General features: G+C 39.6%; 1 protein-coding gene across 1 annotated transcript in view; it reads left to right on the top strand.

Moving 5' to 3' along the window:
* The window catches only part of RXYLT1 (ribitol xylosyltransferase 1), an 899852-nt gene that overhangs the window by 296332 nt on the left and 582352 nt on the right, over window positions 1-21168 (top strand). The window lies entirely within an intron of this gene.

The raw sequence follows: 21168 nt of genomic DNA, 5'->3' as shown, positions 1-21168 counted from the left end.
CACACTGCATCAATTTCTGCTACAAGCACCATGGAAAACCAACCCCTCAGGGGGTCAGAACACATTCCACTAGGGCTACTTCTAACTCTACAGCATTTCTCAGGGAAGTCCCTACCAGGGACATTCTGGAAGCTGCAACCTGGAGTTCTGTACACACCTTCACCAAGCATTACCACTTGCCTGTCTTGTCCAAATCCAGGGCAGGATTTGCTACAGCAGTCTTGCAGGACCTACTAGCCAGCCCTTACTCTTCTTGACTGCCTCCACCCTTCCTCAGCTTTGGAATCAACCCAAGTGTGATGACTGCAACAGTGAAACATGAAAACATCGTACAGTTGTGTACACTTACCATAAATGTAGATGTTCGAGTATATTCACTGTTGCAGTGCTGGTTTCCCTCCCTCCTCTCTATGGCTATTCCTAATGGTATTGGTATTTACTTTTTACTTCTGGTGGTTTCCATACCATATACTAGCTCCCTATTTGGGGGCTCCTGACATTTGAGGCAAGAAAAACTGATGTAATGGCATTGGCTGCCTGTTTTTATACCCCTGATGACCTGACGTCATGGAAGAAGCGACAGCATCCGATGCAGAAATACTAAGACTCTGGTATTTGGGCTGACTGAGGGTTACCTGCAGGCAGATAACCCAAGTGTGATGACTGCTACAGTGAATACACTCGAACATCTACATTTATAGTAAGTTTACACAACTGTACTTTCCTATTAGTAGGGTTAAACTTCATTATTTGAAGATATACATAGTTACAGGTGTTTGTATTAAAAAGCTATGGGGATGTTCTTGGAGTGTGCTTTGAGTTTTTTTATTAAAACCAAAAATTTTATAAAATGTGAAATAGGTTCTGATATTGATAAGAAAAAAAAAACTATAAAAGATTAAACTGCCAAACATTAATGGGTGCATGTATCACAAATTCTAGGATTAGACATTTAAAAAAGCTGCCATATATAATAGGTGGGAATAATGACTTCTTATTGTAATGGCAGCACTTTCCACATTATCTTGAAATGTGAATTGTCTCACAGGTATAGACAGAAAAGAAAGAATACTTAATTATATCAAGAAATGCAGAGTGTAAATAACAATGCTACAGGAGACTCATTTGGAAAGAACTGAGCTTGGGACTTTGATAAAGAAAGGAGTTCATGGTGAATATTTTGCACAATATCAGGGACAAAGAAAAGAAAAGTACTTTAGAGGAGCTTTACTAGTGATAGAAGAGGGGAAAAAGATTTATATATGTATATATATATATATATATATATATATATATATATATATATATATATAGTTTACTATCATAAGTGCGAATTGCAGTCGTTCGAATACAGCATTAACTGAACTGTAATATCGCATTTCACCACAGCGAATGCACGTAATAGCGACTACAAATTACGAAAATGTCGAAATTGTCGAAACCTGCTTTTTTCGACATCAAAACAGTGTACAATGTAATTCCTTGTGAAATCCATACATAAGTTGCGACAATCCTGTAATTTGAAAGTTCTACTTGCCGACGTTATTGATAATGTTAAAACCTCTCAGACATATGTATGTCTTTATTCACACATTGTAAAAGGAACTCATTACCGATCAGTATAGTACGGCTTTGCATACCATTGCAATGTCTTTTACCTTTGCTTAGTGATGTAAAACAAAGTAATTGAAACCACACAAAACCCATGTGCCACATACCATATAAAGTAACGATCATTATTCCCCAGTGCACACTACACGTCTGTGCTATAGTACAATCCAGAAGTGCTCACATTTGTCTGCTAACAACATGTTAGCACCAATACTTCCTATCACCAACCTTCTTCTATAAATAATATATATAGCCGTCAATTACCAACATTTGTTTCCCCTTTTGAGATGTGACTGTACCATATACTGAACGCAATTTTCCAGGATATAACATATTGTGCTGTTCCTCATTAACCTGCCAAAACACATATATTTTGCGTAATACCCTATTCACAACTACTTCTAATCACAACTGTACATAGCATTATATACTTTACTGAGTGTAACTAGCTCTTTTAATCCCAAGTACACAATAAGATACACAATGTGTTTATTCCCTTAGAGATACCTGTACTTATGTTAGCACTCTGTCATCAAACATAACATGAGATGCACGCAAAGTGGAATGTAGACATACAATATATAATATCGCTATGCTATTCACAATACACATCTTCATATTAATCTCTGATACTTTACCTGTGAAGATGACTGCGTTGTGATTTATTTGATAAACGTAATGTCCAGATCATGCACAACATGTGCTATAATTCACGATTTTAACGTTGTATGTTTATCCGCATGTATGAATGTGCGACAACCTTTCTTGTCGCACACTTAATGTCAGATACATTACTACGACTTCACTATAGCAGTCATACTTTTGAGATTCGATTTGTGGATGTTCGACATAATTATGCTACATTGCCAATTCGACTAACTAAAATTCGTACGAGTGCAATTCACACTTATGATAGTAAACAATATATATATATATATATATATATATATATATATATATATATATATATCTAGAGAGAGAGAGAGTGGTATGAGGCTACTGGCAAGAGATGAGTATTACACTGGCACGTATTTATATTTCTCCTAAAACTGCTGTTTTGGAGCTTAAAAACATTTTGGGAGAAATAATCAGCTTTCTGCAGGAAATACTACTTATAGGTGGGTCTGGAATTTGATTTGCAACAATGAGGATGTATCCAGGGCTTAGAATGGAAAATATAACAAAAGAGGGTACAGTTCTGAAAAGATATATATATATATATATATATATATATATATATATATATATATATATATGAGAATATTTGGTATAAAAGACATGAATGCAGTGGCAGGAAGTTTGAGAGAATTTACATATTATCCCCCAAGGTGCGATAAATGGGCTAGATTTGATATAAATTATATTTCACTGGAACATTTAATTGACAACTTTGATACATATTCAATAACTGTTTCAGATGATGCCCCAATAATTACTAAAAACATAGGATAACGAAGTTAAAATGAGACCCTGGCACTTCCCCACCTATCTGTTAAAACAGAGGAATTTAAGGAATGGATAGTGGAAGTTATCCAGGAGTTGTAAGGGAAGCTAGAAAGTACTCCAGAGCTAGGGAGTGGGATAACATGAATGTGGATTTTAAAACTAGGGTAGAATTAGAAGAAAAAGAGATATGTTTAAGAAGTAACAATAAATATTTAGAGGGACTGACAAAGGTTAACATATTACAAAATAAGGGGAATCTTGCAGAACAAGAGAATCTGCAACTGCAGAGTCATAAAGGGAGTATCTGGATAACATGCATGAGTTTGGAAAGATTACTGTTAAGCCACTGTTTTTTGATAACTCCCAGAGAACAAAACTTTTGGTACATCTTAAGCAATGGAAAGTAGAAAGGGCTGTTGCTAAACGTAAGGAGCCTATAGCAAGAAAAATAACCAGAGATCTTGTAGAGGTATTAGAGATATTTCATAAATTTTATGAAAATTTGTATAAAACAGGGAAGTGAGGAAATCAAGAAAAAGCGAAGTGCAAGAGCCACTGGAACCACTGTAGTAGATATACGCAGTAAAATTGTAAATTTATTTAAACAACACAAATAGCCAATTGGAAAAATAATGCTATTTTTCATCTGACTATTTGTGTTTAAATAAATTTTAAATTTTACTACATATATCTACTGCTGTGGTTCCAGTGGCTCTTGTTTTTCGTTCTATTCACTCGATTTACCAAAGGTTTTTTGCCTTTGTTTGAAATAAAGAAAAAGCACAAATGGAAATATTTATAGAAGACTTAAATGTACCAAGGTTAGCGGTAGATAATACTCAACAAGTAACAGATCTGATGTCATTTTCATTAATTCCTCAGGATTTGGGTTCCTATCTGATCCTTGGATCCGACCCTGCCTCTGTTTACAGCTTGCAGAACACTGAAAGCTCTCGAGCTTCTCTCCTACTCATAATGCATTAATCCCCTACCATACCCCAGATCTTGTTTGTTACCTTCATGTATGGACGTGGTCACAGTTAGCTCTTGAGCTTTGTTGTATTTGTGAGTAGAAAAAGCAGATTTAATATATTTTATTATTTTATCTTCATTCTTTAATAGACCTAACTCACCCTTCATACACTTTCTAGTGCAAGTTTTATTACCATCGTTGGTATTTTCTTGGTTTTCTTTCTTGTCATACCCTAGCAGAATTGTGGTAACTTTTTCCCCTTTATTGTTTCCTTAGCTTTATTTTTGTTTATAAATTTCCCTTTCTTTTTTGAGTATAGCTTTTGGATACATGTTGTTGCAATGACTGAAAAAACATCCGGATTTAAAAATTGCAAGGCCTGTGGCCACAAAGTACCATTGTGAAGTGCTCATGATTCATGTATCTATTGTCTAGGCCCAGCTGATTTGAGCATGTCCTGTGGGAATCGGTACTGATCCCCAAAGGAACTTTTCACTGAAGCACAAACAGCCGGGCATACTTCCGCAAAAGTGCTTTTTACTGAAAAAACACTTTCGTGGAAGTATGCCTGCAGCTAGAGGGAGTCGTGGGGGAATGACTGTTGCGAAGATCGTACTATGGTGCGGATAAGGGAATATTCCCTTTTCCTCACTGTAGTGCTATCTCCGAGTGAGAATATTAAAGTGGGGGGGGTGCAGGGGGGCTTTTTATGTACTTTAACGAAAGCGCTTTTTTGGTGAAAGCTTTTTCGTTAGTGTGTTCACTGATTGTGGATTCGGACTATTGAACTTTAGTTCAATAGTCCTTGAATCCTTCCTTTGATACATGTAAGCCCTTAATCCATGGGCCTTGGTGGATAGGAAAAATAAGCTTATTTTGAAAGGTTTGCTTCCTTCCACTTTTTCTCAGGCAGCACCAGGGGTTCAAACCCCCCAAGAAAAAAAAAAGAAGCAAGGAAGCGTCCCTTGGACCCTTCCGGATCTTCTGCTCTGAGCTCGGCTACTGGTGCAGAACCACCTCAAAAACTACCTGAACTATTGGATCTAACTTCATTGGAACCAAAGGTGAAACAGTCAGATCCCACAGCTTCTGAAGCAAAATCTGCATAGTCAAATCTGACCCACTCTGATCCAAAGACGCTTCCTTGGACCCAATATGATTAATTTCTGGATCCCATCCCCATTCCTGGAGAGACATAGCCACTCCAGGACTTTATCCATTGCATTATCTTTTCGTTCCTTTAGAAGTTTGGCTGAAGTAAATGTGGATAGGATGATGAGGAAATTTCTTGATGCAAATACAAATGGGGGTTCTACTGGCTCCTACCCCATGAGGTGCAGAGACCTTCATAAGTACTACTCAACCAGTTTTGGCTCCTTCTGTGATCTGACCTTCGGTTTAGGAGCAGTTAGAACTGAGAATCCCAGATCCATCCTTATTGGATTCTAAGTTCATTGATCTTCTACTCTGATACTGTCTTCGAGTGGACTGGCTCCAAGTGTGTCAGAGTTGGAAGGCTCCCGGCGCTGTAACATTGGTGCTGGGGTGTTAAGTCTACTCCAAGATTGTCTGAGCCATCTCTGCCCCTTGGAACATTGGCCCTTGACCACTCTGTTCCGACTACTACTTCGAGCGGTTTGCCTTCAGGTTGGAAGGAATCAGTGGTTCAGAAGCACGACTTCTTGGAGCCATTGGCTTCTTCCTCCCAAGGCATTCTGCCTCTGAGTTAGTGGAGAGAGTTTTCTCTGCTCCAAGAGAAAAGACGCATCTACTTTCCTCTGCTTCCACTTTCCAGACCCACTTCTCTTTATGTCAAGAGCCTCAACATCGTACTGCACAAGGACAGCCAGCTCAGTGTCTCCAGGATTCCCCTCAAGGTATATTGATTTCTTGTGATACTTCTCTAGAACAAGCTACTGAAGTCCCTAGGAAGAGAAAGTGTAAAAGAAGGCACTTAGACTCCCGTCGAGAATCTGTCACGGAACATATTGATTTTGATGAGGGGGGAGGGTCCCCAGGATCACCACCTGATGATGTCTCCTTTGTGACATCCTAGAGATCCTAAAACACCAGGAAGACACCGCTGAAGAAGTCCTTAGGAAGAGAAAGTGTAAAAGAAGGCATTTAGATGCCCCTCGAGAGTCTGTCATGGAAGATATTGATTTTGATGAGGGGGAAGGGTCCCCAGGCTCACCACCTGATGATGTCTCCTTTGCAGACATCTAGAGATCCTAATACAAAGAGGTGGTTAGTCTACTGACAACCCTTCCCAAGAGGAATCTGCATCTTGGAAGCCTTTTGGTCTGGCCCAGCTATTTCCTGGGTGACTCTGCCCACCAGCGAGTTCATTGATTTGATCTCTTGGCAGGTGTGGAAGGAACCTGACTCCATTGAGCCCATCCCTAAAAGACTGGATAGGATTCTGGCACTGCCCAAGGATAGGCAGTTTTGGAGTAAGGGAGTACCTGTGGATGCTATGGTCATAACAGCACCCACAAAGAAGGAACTTGTGGAGCAAAGTTTCTCTGCTCATCCTCCTAACAAGAAGTCTAGGGTGATGAACAGATTTTGGAAGCTTGTGTATGCTTCAGCGGCCTTTGCAGTTCGATCGCAAAATTATTTGGTGCACTTTACTAGACATCAGAGGGATTTGATTATAGAATTCACCAAATCCCTCTCAGGGGCTGTTACTTCTGAGGCTGAAAGTTCTATTGCTTCACAGTTGGCTACCATAAAGTCCATTTCAAATTTGTCCATGAGGCTCATTTCTCATGCAGCTGAAGTTGTCTCAGAGGCAGCAGGTTCAGGCATTTCCATTAGGAGGCATGCCTGGATGCACCTGTGTGATTTCATGCAACTTTTCAAGACTTCCTTCGTCAATGCTCCTTTTAATGGAACTTCACTATTTGGCCCCAAGGTTAAAGACACATTATCCAAGTGTAAGCAGTAAGGTAAAACCCTGTCTGCTGTGGGCTTATGTTTCTCAATCCCTCAAAGGACCTTTTCTTGAAATTAATGGGGTGGTTGAAAAATGTGGTTCAAAAAGTTCCGTGGTCCCTTACAAGATCGATGTGAAGATAGTTCCCCCAGAGGCAGGGGGGAACACTAATGGAAGACGCCACCAACACAGCAGAGGCAGCCCACTGAACTTAAAGATACCTTCTCTGACATATCCAACCAGCGCTCCTGAAAGGTGGGCCTATTGTCCATCTCTGGAGGCAGTTGGGAATCATTTCTCCCTGCACCAGAGAGCCTGGCTACAGATCACAAAAGATTCATAGGTGCAGAGGATTATTTCCAGAGGTTATATAACTCATTGTTTCCTTCCTCCTCCCTGTACAGTAAGCAAAATTCCTGATGTTCCACCCAGTCAGGAAAGCAGCAGTACTAGAAATAAAAAAGCTTTTAGAAAAAAAATAAAAGAGTCATCCAAGAGGTCCCCCAGAACAAAAAGAGTTAAAAACGTACTCAATATTCTTTTTAGTGCCAAAGAAAACAGGGGACTGGAGACCAATTTTGGATCTCAGCAATCTTAACAAATCAGTTCAGCACACAAAGTTCTGAATGGTCACATTTCAGTCCATTCTGCCATTTTTGTACAAGGACGCCTGGATGTGATGTGCTCAACAGATCTTCAGGATGAATACTATCATATGAAAATGAACAGATAAATCTAGAAGGCACTTACCCTTCCAGCTGGGAGCCACTCATTTCCAGTTCAGAGCTCTGCCCTTTGGTCTCACCACAGCCCCCAGGGTGTTCACCAAATGCATGGCAGTGGTAGAAGCTCACTTGAGACTGCAAGGATTCTGAGTGTTTTCTTATTCAGATGACTGGCTCCTAACCACTCCTGCCAGGCATTAGTTGATCAAAGCATGAGATCATGTACTCCAACTATACTCTCAACCTAGAATTACAATCAATCACAACAAATTTCAACTAACACCAACTCAGATATTACCATTCATAGGAGCTTTGTTCCACACGTCTTCCTTGACAGCTTCTCTTCCAAGTTTTCAAATGATATGATTCCAGGTCAAAAAGATTATTCAAAATTCTTCTCTCTTGGCTCGAGTGATCCTTCAAGCATTGGGGTCAATATCTGCTGCCATAATTCCATTAGCAAGATATCAAATGAGATTCCTTCTGTGGACATTAGCAACTCAGTGGGCTATTCTCCATCCAGATCAATATAACTCAGGAATGCAAAAATTACCTCCTTTGGTGGATTTACTCCAGTCAAGTTCTTCAAGGTCACCCCGTCACTCTTCCTCAGCCCAAGGCTATAGTGACCATGAATGCTTCTCAAATCAGGTGGGGACACTTCTTGGGAAAGACAGTCCGAGGCACATGGTCTCCTGAAGAGGACAATATGTATATCAGTGTCCTAAATATGAGAGTTGTCCTCCTAGCATTGCAGGCCTTTCAAGACACTCTCCCCTCCAGGATCATTGCGATTCAGGTGGACAATATTGTCAGTGGTCTGGTACATCAACAAGCAAGGAGGAACTAATCCTACTCCTTTGTTGAGAAGCATTGAGTGTGTGGCAGTGGACAATCTCATCCAGTCGATTTTTGATAGCAATGCACATCCCAGGGAAATCCAGAGTGATAGGAGACAAGCTGAACAAGTCCATTCTAATGCCTCACCGGTGGTCTGTCAACATGAAAGTGGCAGACAAGATTTTCTGTCGATGGGGCCAGCTTTGCTGCGATCTTTTTGTATCTTCCCTTAACAACAAGTGCAACAGTTTCTTTGCCCTGATCCCCTCACCAAGGGAGTCACCAAGAGATGCTGTTCTCCACAATTGGACCCCCTGGTCTCCTCTACACCTTTCCCCCAGTACCTCTAATCCCCAGATTTCTTCAGAAAGCATCACAGTTGAAGAACATGTCATCCTCATTGCCCCTTATTGGCCTCATCAGATTTGGTTTCCCTTTCTTTGGTATCATCTCCTTTGCTAACCTTGGAATCTGGATCCAACTCTAGACCTCCTCTCTCACCCAACAGATTCAGTACACCCAGACATTCTAAGGCTAAGGTTGACCTCATGGTTTCTCCAGTTCTGCTGGTAGCTAGACAGTCTAGGCTGTGTCCTCTCCTGTTCATCACATTCGCTTATCCTACAAAGCTTCCAGTAGAAAACTTTACAATGCAAATGGTAAAGGTTTGTTTTTTGGGCACAGCAAAAAGATATTGACTCTTTTTCTGCATCAATTCCTAAAGTTCTGTAGTTCTTAGCTACAGTTTTTGAAGAGGGAGATCGTTCATCAAATGTTAAATTACAACTAGCTGCCATTTCTTATTTTCTCATAGGAATCAATAATTCATCTTTAGCCTCTTCCAAACTTTGTAAGGTTTTTATAAGAGGTACTTTTCTTCTCAGACCTCCCTTTAAAGGTCTCACTCCTCCATGGGATTTGAATTTAATGTTACAGTCCTTGAACCAAACCCCCCTTTGAACCATTGGCCAAATGTGAACTAAAATTTGTAACCTGGAAAACTGTCTTTTTAGTGGTCATTACCTCTGCTAGAAGAGTCTCAGAACTTCAGGTCCCATCTTCTAAGCCTCATTTGTTTTTTCATATGAATAGGATATCCTTAGGAACCAACACATCTTTCCTTCCTAAAGTGGTGTCAGAATCCAATATCAAACTGTCTTCTTTCCAAATTTCTCAAACAAAGGAAAGCACGTGCTGCACCTGTTAGATGTCCACAAACAGTTATCATTTTTATTTTCATAGGTCAAAAGCTTTCAGGACATCAGATCAATTATTTGTCTCCTTTCCAGACTCAAAATTAGCAAACCACTTTCCATGGTGACCTTAGCCAAATAGCTAACAAACTGTATTTCTTTTGTTTACAACAAACTGGATTTGTCTTTGTCAAAACCTCTAAAAGCTCATTCCACAAGGTCTATGGCAACTTCTTCAGTATTTCTATTCAAGTCTTCCTTGGAAGATATTTATGCAGCTGCATCTTGGGCTAATCCTCGTACCTTTTACTGCTCATTACAAATTAGATCTGGTCTCAAGGGGAAGAGCAGCCTTCAGCTCAGTGGTGCTCAGGAACATCCTTTCTTAGAGTCCTCCCGGGATTGAGGTAGCTGGAGACCCTGTCCCAATTGCTGAGGAATGAATGAAAATGACAACATCAGATAAAGAAGTTATACATTTATCATAACGTTCCATCTGTGTTGTCCATTTTCATTCTTCCTCGACTTCTCTCCCTCCAACTCCCTACCAGCTAACTTCTGGAAGGATCAGAAGATGCTAAAGGATGTTCCTTTGTTTGAGCCTCCAGGTACTGATATAGATAAAGTTCTTTTATTCACTAAAGTCAGCAAACGTGATCTGAGGTATGGTAGGGGATTAATGCATTATAGGTAGGAGAGGAAATTGAGAGCTTTCAGTGCTCTATGAGCTATAAAAAGTGTCTGGGTCAGATCTGAACCCGCTTGTTGAGGAAGAATGAAAATGAAGGAGATGAGATAAAAGTGGTGATGTATAACCAATCTACAGGAAAGTCCCCAGGAAAAGATGGTATTTTGGTGGAAGTTAGGAGGTAAGAAAGTAATAAAGATCTGGAAGGTTTTGTTTAACAGTATTTTAAAAGGAGGGGAGGCACCAACATCCTGGAAAAAGAATCTGTGGTGGCTGTAATATTTAAAGATGGTAAAGACCTATCTGATCCATCTTCATATACCCCCATGTTAATTCTAAATCATGAGTATAAACTGATTTTGTCTATTATTGCTAAAAGAATGGCAAAGTTTATGTTGAAATTGATAGATATGGACCAGTGTGGTTTTGTGAAAGGGAGGCAACATTTGACAGCATTACTAGAATGATGATCTACAGTGGTTCCAAAACTTTGCAAGCTGGAGGACCCCTTCTATAAAGGAAATTTTTTTGACGGACCCCTATCGGCGATGGTACACATACGTTACATTTGGATCAACCCCCAATCAGCCCCCCTCCACCACCATGCAGCCATTTCAGTGTCCCATTGTTTGGCTAATTCTCCCCAGTTGCCATAAACAATATTCAAAATTCTCAGTGTGCATACTTTTTTCTGCTTTACTTCTACAATGATTACAGATGTTTGGAGTTAATTTAAAATTTGTATTTCAAATTTTATAGCACAAACACTGATGGACATTTGCTAAAGCTAAACAGACATTTGCTAAATCTAAACAAAGCAATATAGTCTCAAAGAAAACTGACTTAACATTACAACTTCTCTGCCTTTGAAACTCACATTCACTGAAACAGCATTGAAACCCACATTCAAAGAAAATGCATCTGTACAGTGGCGGATTAAGTTTACCTTTGGGCTGTTTTCAAAGCATAGGTCCCTTGTGAACATTTTTAGGAGCATGAAAAGGTTCTTTGATTCACCTTCCTGATTGTATAATTAAATTTTAATACTCAATAATTAAATTATATCCCTTGTATAATACAGCACCACTTGGTAGTACGTGTTTTAAATGTATAGTTCTGCACATTTTTCCAGTAAACAGAGAAAAAAAACATATGAACCAATAATGACAAAACCGCCCAATTGAGAACATTTCAACCATAAAGGGCCACTCAGACTTCTGTCATTACAATCCATCAATATCAGTCAGTATGCACAATCCCTGCAGAAGTAAGTCATCTGAATAATTCCATCTTAAAGAGATCTGTAACTAATGAAAAGGTTGCTGCTAGCAAACAACTTTATTTCAGTGTTTCATCTACAAATTCAGTGCCTGCTGCCCTTGAAGAATAAATTGCCTACTTAAAAAAATGGTAAACTGGTAATATTGCATGGATGGCAAACTGAAAACAGGTTCATAGTTACTAGGCATCTCACCCAAAAGACGGCGTATTCAGGGCTTCAGCACCCACCCCCTAAAAATACAGAACTGTATTAACAATCCATCAACATGCTGTGGTAGTAGAACCCACAGCCTTCTGCATTAAAATGCAAGCATGCTGCCTGCTGTGCCACTAACACAGCTTTAAAAGGCTGCACCACAATAGTGATACTATTTGCTAACTAGCTAAAAAAACTGTTGCACATTGTAAACAGACTTAGCATGAGCAGCAGTAAATTTCTCTTCCCTTGAAGCTCACAATTCCTTGAAAATGCACTTGAAACTACATTTCTTGAAAAATGCACCTGCCATAATGGGGGGACAGAGAGCAAAAACTTAGGACACACTTTAATATTTGGTCTTGTAAACTTAGAAAGTTAATAGAACAACAGGTTTTGCATTAGTACAAATTTTCTGAAGGCTATGAAGTCTGATGCTCAAATGCCTGCCATTATTTTCTGACTTCAGTCATCAATGATTTGCCAGGGCTTTTCCAGAAAAACACAATTTTATTAGAAACAGACTGAAAATATGAGCCAAAAATATGGACATTCTGCAAAAACCTGGACAGCTGAAGGGTATGCTGCCTACCTCTTACGCACACCTCTTTCCCTCTTACACACACACCTGCCTGCCTCCGTCCTACACACACACACTTAACCCTACTTTACCTATTCCATAACTAATCCCCCTCCCGTTATGTGACCACCCACTTCTTAACTGCTACCAGGGGATTGCTCACTTGCACTCCATCTTCACGCTGTCTCTCACACACACAGTCTCGTCTTCATTCATACATGCATTCACTCATACGTCGCTCTTACTCTTCTGATCTCTCTCACACATTCACTTCCTCATTCATACATCCATTCACTCACACATCACTGTCTCACTCTCTCTCAATCTCTTACACACAGTCACTTCCTCATTCATACATGCATTCACTCACACATCGCTCTCACTCTCCCGATCTCTCACACACACAATCACTTTCTCATTCATACATGCGTTCACTCATACATCATTCTCACATTCTCTTGATCTCTCACACACACAGATTTGGGCAACTTTAAGGATTTAAATTTTTTTCCATGTTATTTCCAACATTGCAGCAGTCCGTTCATATCTATGGGTTGTCTGCATGTCGGATGTCCATAACCTGGGGACTGCCTGTAGAAGCATTTGCATTTCCTGATACAATAATAAGGTTAATTAGAAGGATATATGAAGGATCGGAGGCAAAAATTAAAGTGGGAGGGTTCCTCTCTGATAAGTTGTCTCTGAAGAGCAGAACCAGACAGGTGTGTCCTCTTTCCCCTTTGTTATTGGTGTTATGTTTAGAACCGCTTGCAAAGAAAATAAGGGAGTCCGAAATTCAAGGATATAATCGATATGGTATTAAAGAAAAGTTGGCTTTATTTCCAGGAGATATTATTTTGTACCTGATGTAGTCAGGAAAAGGACATCTGAGTGTTGTGGAATATTCTGAGACAGTTCTGGGTTTTTTCGCAATATAAAATTAATGAGGGTAAACAAAGGCTATACCTATAAACAATGTATTCACACGTGAATTGGTCCCCAATACCCATATTTATGGGGACATAATAAAATGAAGTATTTAGGAGTATCATGTATTATTTATTTATTTATTTATTTACTGGGAAATTCCAACTGGACACAGGTCCTTTTTGAGCATGAAGAACAATTGAATATACATACAATAGCAACTAATACATACTGCAGCAAATATTAGCTATACATACTATATGAAACATAGTAATGAACAGATATACCGATATCTAGGTAGAAGCTAGGAATAAAGGTAGGATGTATATACAGATAGTACTAAGCTCAAATGGATACTGTTCTAAACTCATATACCTAAATCTTATATATAAATATTTCACTAAACTCAAGCAGATATAAAGCAGAAGCTCCATATGAAGGTGGAACAAGCTAGAAGGGCTAATTGGTTGAAAGGGGAAGATAGAGGAGTAAGAGAGGAGACTGAGTGAGTAGTATATGTGGTAGTGAGAGGAAGCTAGGTGTAAGTCAGTTGGATATGTATTTGGAGTTGAGATGAAGTGAGGTAGTTAAGCATGTTATAACAGGTCTGAGAGACTGAGTGAGGAGGGAAGGGGAGGTTAAAGGGTGAGCCAGAGCCTGCAGAGGAAAGAATACAGTAATCAGACGGTGTGAGGCAGGGTGGCTGGGGGATGGGAGAGGAAGGGGAGGTAAAAGGAGGATTACTAGTCAGGATTGGTGCATGGGCATAACCAGAGACTTTTTAAGTGAATTTTTAGTGCAGTCTTGAAGTGATTGCAAGAAGGTAGCATGGTTATAGAGGGGGGGGAGATTGTTCCATAATCTGGATATGACTCAGGAGAATAGAGCTTCTCCCGCTGAGTTCTTGGGTTTGGTCACTAGAAGTAGATTTTTGCTGCTGGAGTGTAGTGGTCTAGTGGAGTAGTAGGGCTGGAGAAGGTTTAGAAGGGATGGTACTTTGAGGATGGTTTACTAACATGTGGCCGAGAGAGAGTTGATTCAGGTGAAGACGTTGAGGGAGTTCAGTCAAGTTCTCTAAGTGAGCTACAGTGGTGGCTGCGATAAGATGCACCAGTGGCAAACTTAGCAATTTTATTGTAGCAAGCCTCGAGCTTGTTTAGGTCTGTTTGTCTGAGGTAGGTAAGTATAGTAGAGGCGTAGAGTAAAGTGGAGATTAGTTTGGAATTGGCAGCAGAAATTCTGGCTGTCTTGATGAGGAATTTTTTGTTTCTGTACAATGCACCTAGTTTTTTGTGAACCTTTTTTATGGTAAGAGAAATGTGAGTGTCAAATCTGAGATTATCAATCTCAACACCAAGTAGTTTAGTGTGTTCTGTTGGGGAGATGACGGTGTTGTCTTTGGCTAGAATATTAAAGTGGGGGATAATTGGGTTAGATTTAGTGGGTTGGAAGATAAGGAGTTTAGTCTTGCTCAGGTTGTGTAATAAGTGGGCATTAGATAGCCAGTTTTTAAAGATGAAAAGGCTTCCTGTGTGATCTTGTGAAGTTCAGGTATAGTTGGAGCTGAGCAGATGAGGGTGGAGTCATTTGCATACTGTATGAGAAGCATGCTTGGTGGCTGCAAATAGATCATTGGTGAAGAGTGAGAATAATAGGGGACCAAGGATGGAGCCTTGGGAACACTGAGTGTTACAGAAATTCGAGGAGATAGGTCATTATGCCAGACAACTGATTGTTGGCGACCAGTTAGATAGCTGTAAAACCAATCATTAGCTGATTGGGGAAATGATAAGTTAGTGAGAACAGAGATTAGTAGTTTATGAGAGACCATGTCAGAAGCCTTGGCTAGATCCAGAAATGTAGCAGAAAACAGGCCATTATTTGTATGATGAAGAATAGCATTAGTGAAAGAGAGCAAGGCAGTGTTAGTGTTGTGGTATGGCCTGAAGCCATGCTGGGTACTGCAGAGGAGGTTATTAGCTAAGAGGTGTCTAAGACATGAGAATGGATGTATTTCTCAAGTATCTTGGAAAGTGGAGAAACAGTGGCTATGGGGCAGTAATTGGAAAATTCAGTGGAAGAGCCACCTTTATGGAGGGGAATGATGTGTGATATTTTCCACAGTGTGGGGACATAGCTTTCTGATAAGGACCAATTAAGTAAGATAGAGACTGGATAAGCTAGGGCTTCTGCTGCTGTTTTTAGGTATTCAGATGGGAGATTGTCAGCTGCAAGTTTTGTAGGCTTAAGTTTCAATAGAAGTTTTTTTATATAAGAGGTAGGTACTGATGAAAAAGAAAAGACTGTGGGCAGAGTACTTGGTTTTTGATGTAGGGAGGGTGGGTAGAGGGTTGTGTTGTTTAGTCAAAGACAGAATGGTTTCAGTAAAGTGTTTATTGAATGAGTCAGCAATACTACTGGAGGAAGGGGGAGTGGTAGGTGGGGGGTGCCTACTTTACATGGGTGGAGAATGGGGTTTATTGTGGACCAGAACTGCTTAGGGTTGTGATGGGAGGAGTTTAGGAAGCATTTTACTCTGTCTTGCTATCCATATCCATTAAGTAGGAACTTAAAAAGATTTGGTTATGGCACCTAAGGATATGTGGGAAAAGACTAAACAAAAGATAATATAAAATCTGAGAAACTATAAGTTCTTACTTAATGGGTATGGATAGCAATATACAAGCAGTAAAATGCTTTTAGTCCCTTTAGTTTTATACACAGGTCAGGCATATTTTTATCCACCAGAGGGGAAGCTGTAATATTTTAGATCTACACAGTTAAGGCTCTTATACGTAACACAAGCAGAAAGCTAAGCTAGAATTCAAAGTGGAAAGGGATGGTGATGGAGCAGGGAGGGGATAATTCAAGAAATAAAGAATGGGATTTTGGACACAGATCCTTAAGAATAACAGTCATACAGAATATTATATTCATAAAGTAGCAGAAAGTATACTAAGAACTAACTGAACATGGGAATGGAGATGTGGGATGCTGCTAATAGGGATGACTACAATTAGGGGTGTACAGAATAGGCAAAATGTGGCTGAAACTTATCAGAGGAAGCTGGCAAAGGAACCAAGGAACCAGAAGAAGGAAAGGTAATCAAATGGGAAGAGGCCAAGAAGACATTTGGCTTGCAGGCTAGTGATTGCCTTTCTTACCAGGGATTGATATTAGAGTATAGGCAAAGTGAAGAAGACAGGGGAATCCTAAATGAAATAATTGTACTGGTTGAGTTTTTAATTGAACCTATAACAGAAGCTGCTGTTAAAAATGTGTAATTAGTAGGATGTATAAAATATTGCACAATATCTTTAGAAATAAATCAGAAGAGGGCAGAAAAGATTGGGAAGAGAAAGATTAGATATTCAGTTCACAAAGAGACAATGGGATGACATATGTATGGATCCCAAATATGCAAAAAAGTCTAGAAAATATTTGATTTTTGTCTGGAAGTGTTTGCATAGATACGTTTATATCCCAAGGAGATTCCAAAGAATTATCCTTGTGTAGATGGCAAATGTTGGAGGTGTGATGGGGAAGAAAGAGGTAACTGGGAACATATGTTTTGGGAGTGTAATGAGTTGGCAGACTTTAAAATTTCTCTGTCAGGAATATTGGATAAGCAAATGAGTATAACCAATGAAATTATTTTTCTGAGCTGGGATACTGGATCTGAATTGCCTAGGTGTAGTAGGGTCATATTAAGTTTAATTCTGGTAGCTGCCAAAAAAAGCAGTTACTAGAAAATGGAAATCAAAATCTAAGCCAAGAATACTTGAAGTAATGAATATTGTTATAGAGATAAAAGAACCGGAAGTGTGATCTTTAGAAATGGTTAGGAGTAAATTGCATAGAAAATGGAAATTGTGGGAACAATACATCCAGAAAAAATGTTTTGGAGGAGGACTGAGGTATATGAGAAGGCAGGAACTGAATAATTTGTGTAATGTTCCATAGAATGTAGGATATATAACAATACATGTGATGTATAATGTTTGAAAATGTGAACTTGTTAATATGGTTTGACTACTTTTATCTAAATGTAAGTTTGCCTGTGTCACAAGTAAATAACTCAATAAAATTGTTAAAAAAGAAAAGAAAGAGTCAGCAGACCTTGAGGACACAGGGAGGGTCAGTCCTATCTCCATCAAGGCACTGGTCAAGGGGCAGGCATCTTACCAAATGCAGCAGTCAGAACAATGCCAGTTTGGCTGCAAGTACACCTTTTTTATACCCACTTCCCCAGCTCCAGCATCTTTACGAGAAAGAGTCTGTCTTTTCAATTAGAAATTTCTTCTCTTCTTAGATAAATAGAAGAAGTAAGACTGATGGAGGTAAACAGCAGAAAATACCCATTTCGCCTTTTCAGAGACATCCCATTTACTCCGAGGTCCATTGCAACACACACTATCAGTTGTCAAGCAACTACTAGAATATCAGTTAATTTTAAATCTCCCCTTAAGAGAGAAGAGAAAAATGGCATTCATCTGTGTTCTTCCCAGTATGTAAACAATGAAGAAATATTGGAGGTCTGTCTTATACTTATCAAATCAAAAAAAAAAAAAAAGTGAGGGAAAGAAGTTTGGAACAGTGACGCCATAGAACTTGCTGTTTTTCTTTACTTTTCATTACTATGGACATGTAAACTGCGTACTTGCATAACCTTGTCCATAATTTCTCAAACTCAGGGTTGCAGAATTCCACCACCAGTTTACCTCCTCGCCATATAGCCTTTATGACTATGTGCTCTTGGTATTCACTAAGAGTTCACCACTAGTGTTCACACAGCTAACATTTTCATATACCGTTATCTGCATGTTTGGCTGAGCTAGGCCTTCTCGGATGTAGAATTTCAAAGGGCCTGCAGCAAACTTTACACTGTTTTCAGAGGTAAGAAATCACTTTGAAGCCACAAAAGGTAAGCCTAAACAGTTCTCAGGAGAAAGAGTCGTGGAAGTTGTCCATGACACACACAAATTACAGACTGCACTTCAAAGAATTCTTCTTCAGATTACAGGGCAGCTGCAACTCAATGCAGGAACTTACCTGAAAGCCTTAGGCAACATGTCAGTCATCCTCTCTGATTACGATTCCAAATGGATGCCAGATTGTCCATAAGGAAGACACAGTAGTACCTGAAACAAGCCTTTAGACCCAAAGAAGCCACTCTGTGAAGCCTATTTTTTATTTGATCTGTGCATTTTTAAACTATGGTGATAGTACAGTCAGATCTCACTAAACCCATTAGTCTGCTTTTTCTCCATGGAGCAAAATAAGAAGTTGACTGCAGACGTATCAGATTATGCTTGGGAAGCTGTCATTTTACTGGTTTCATGATTAGATGCTTAAACACACTAAGAGAAAGTATCGGTCTCCTTAGTGTACCTTGTTAGTATTCCAGTCAGGGCTGCAGCCCGGAATGGTGCAAATAGTAAAAAAAGGCACTGCAGCACATAAACAAGGGATAGATCTTCAGCTGTAGATCTTCAGATAGAAGGATCCTTGCTTTAGGAGGGGCTCACATCACTCTATCCCCCTTACTGCTAGATTGATGTATGTATTTTGCAATGGAATACAGAGTGTGCTGTTTAGGATGAGTGATGTTCTTATACATATGTACATTGTTAAACAGGTGTTTGTGTGAAATACCATTAGAGTTGGCCCTGGCTTTAATTTATTATTTATTTATTTATTTTACATTTGTTTACCAGGAAAGTCCGACTGGAACAAGGTCCATTTACAGTTGAGGCCTGGGGAGAATAGCTCCACATCAAACAATATGTACAGTGGTAAATATACAATCAAAAAGATATATCATACAATAGTTTGTTCCAAGCAAACTTAATTTACACATAGTAGACCTTGGATGGCAGTATTTGGGAAAAAAAACTCCACATTAACTGATGCAATCAAAGAGACATCACACAAGACATAATAGTTTACACATAGTAGTCCCTGTGTAGGAGTATTTGAGTACTGTATAGTAAGCAGTGAAGAGAGGAGGGTAGCAAGAGTTGGAGAAGAGCAGGAAAGCATTTATGTGATGCAAGGACAGAGCCTGGACTGCAAGAGGTGTGACCTAAGTGACTTTTTGAACAGTGAGATAGATGGTGCTTAAAAGATATTTTGGGGGAGGTTATTCCATTTCTTAGCGATGGTATGAGAGAAAAGAGCTTTCCCTGCAGTATTGTTGGCTTTGGGTATACAGATCAGGGTTTTGTTGGATGAGTGTAGAGGATGGTTTGCTGAATATTGGTTTAGGGCTGGGGTTTTGTGGGGATTCTTTAGTATGTTGAAAGTGAGCATTAGTTGGTGGTAACTAATTATAATTGAGGGAGTTCTAACCACTGTAGCTCCTTTAGAGCAAGACAGTGATGGCTTCTAAAAGTGGAGTTATTGGCGAATTTTGCAGTTTCATTGTGACATGATTCTAGTTTGTTTAGGTCTGTTTTCCTGATGTGTTAGGATTGGTGATGCATACATTAGTGTAGACAAAATGTGGGTTTGGGCTAGGGTGATTCGTGCTTGGTCTGATAGGAACTGTTTGTGTTTGTATAAGGTTCCTATTTTTTTATGTAACTTTTTAATGGTTTGAGAAATATGGACAGCAAAGTGAAGATCCTTATCTATTTCAACACCGAGGAGCTTAGTATGGGGGAGGGAGAGATTTTGGTGCCGTTTTTGGAGGTGATAGAAAGGAAGGAGGTGTGGTTCTGGATTTGTTGGGGGTAAAAAGAAGTAATTTGGTCTTGTTTGGGTTTAGAATAAGTTGGATATCAGTAAGCCATTTTTCCACGGAGCAGAAAGATTCTTGGGTAAGCTTTTGAAGAGTGGTCTTGGATGGGGCTGAGCAGATTAGGGGTGAGTCATCTGCGTACTGTATAAGTGATGCATGCAGGGTGAAGGTATGTAGTTTCTTGGTGAAAATGGTGAATAGTAGAGGTCCCAGTATTGATCCTTGTTGAACGCCTATAGTAGTTGGTAGTAGAGGTGATAGTACACCTTGCCATTTGACCGATTGTTTGTGTAGGTCATGTAGTTTGTTGGATATACTTCTTGAGTTTAGGTTAATAATAAGTAGGTCTGATTTCTGTTTGCGTGAGAGGATTTCATTGCATGGACCTGGGTTGGGTTGTATGTCTCCTGTGATTAGTAGCTATTTTTTGAGGAATAGTTTGAGTTTTATAGCGTGAGCTAAGTCTGTATTTACTCTAGATGCTGATTGTCTGTTGAGAGGTAGTGTGGTATGTGTTTTGTATATAAAATAATTATGAGCTATTATTGAATAGTGTGGAGCAGATTACAATGTTTTTGTGTGTGTGTGTGTGTAGGTATGTGTTATATGGAAGATACTGTTTAATGGTATGTTAGTGTGTATGGATGTGGTGTAAGCTAGAGTAGTGAGAGTTAGTAGTGGTAGTGGTAGTATGCCTTGCATGATTTGTCTGGGTGTAGGAGAGGGGAAGGTTGAAATTAGGAGGGTGTGGTATGGAAGTGGGAATGAACTTGATACCTGTGGGACGGTGATAGGCTGTTGTAGGAGGGGGTGTGACTATGTGGACTATACGTGTAGGAGCCCTGGGGGCAGGTGGGATTTGAGGGCAGGGTAAGGGAGCAGAGTGAGCCCGTAGAGCGAACGGAGCAGGCAAGAGCAAAAGAAGTGAGTACAGCAGAAAAAAGTATCAGCTAACTGCAGTTTAGTGGCTATATCAATAAGGATTTTAAGGGAAAAAATGAAGTAGACTAACGTTAAATGTGGGTTGT

The sequence above is a fragment of the Protopterus annectens genome, chromosome 11.part0 (assembly GCF_019279795.1).
Source record: "Protopterus annectens isolate FY-2018-M chromosome 11.part0, PAN1.0, whole genome shotgun sequence".
Lineage (NCBI taxonomy): Eukaryota > Metazoa > Chordata > Ceratodontiformes > Protopteridae > Protopterus > Protopterus annectens.
Note: the sequence above shows the minus strand (reverse complement) of the source record. Positions and strands in the feature narration are given on the sequence as shown.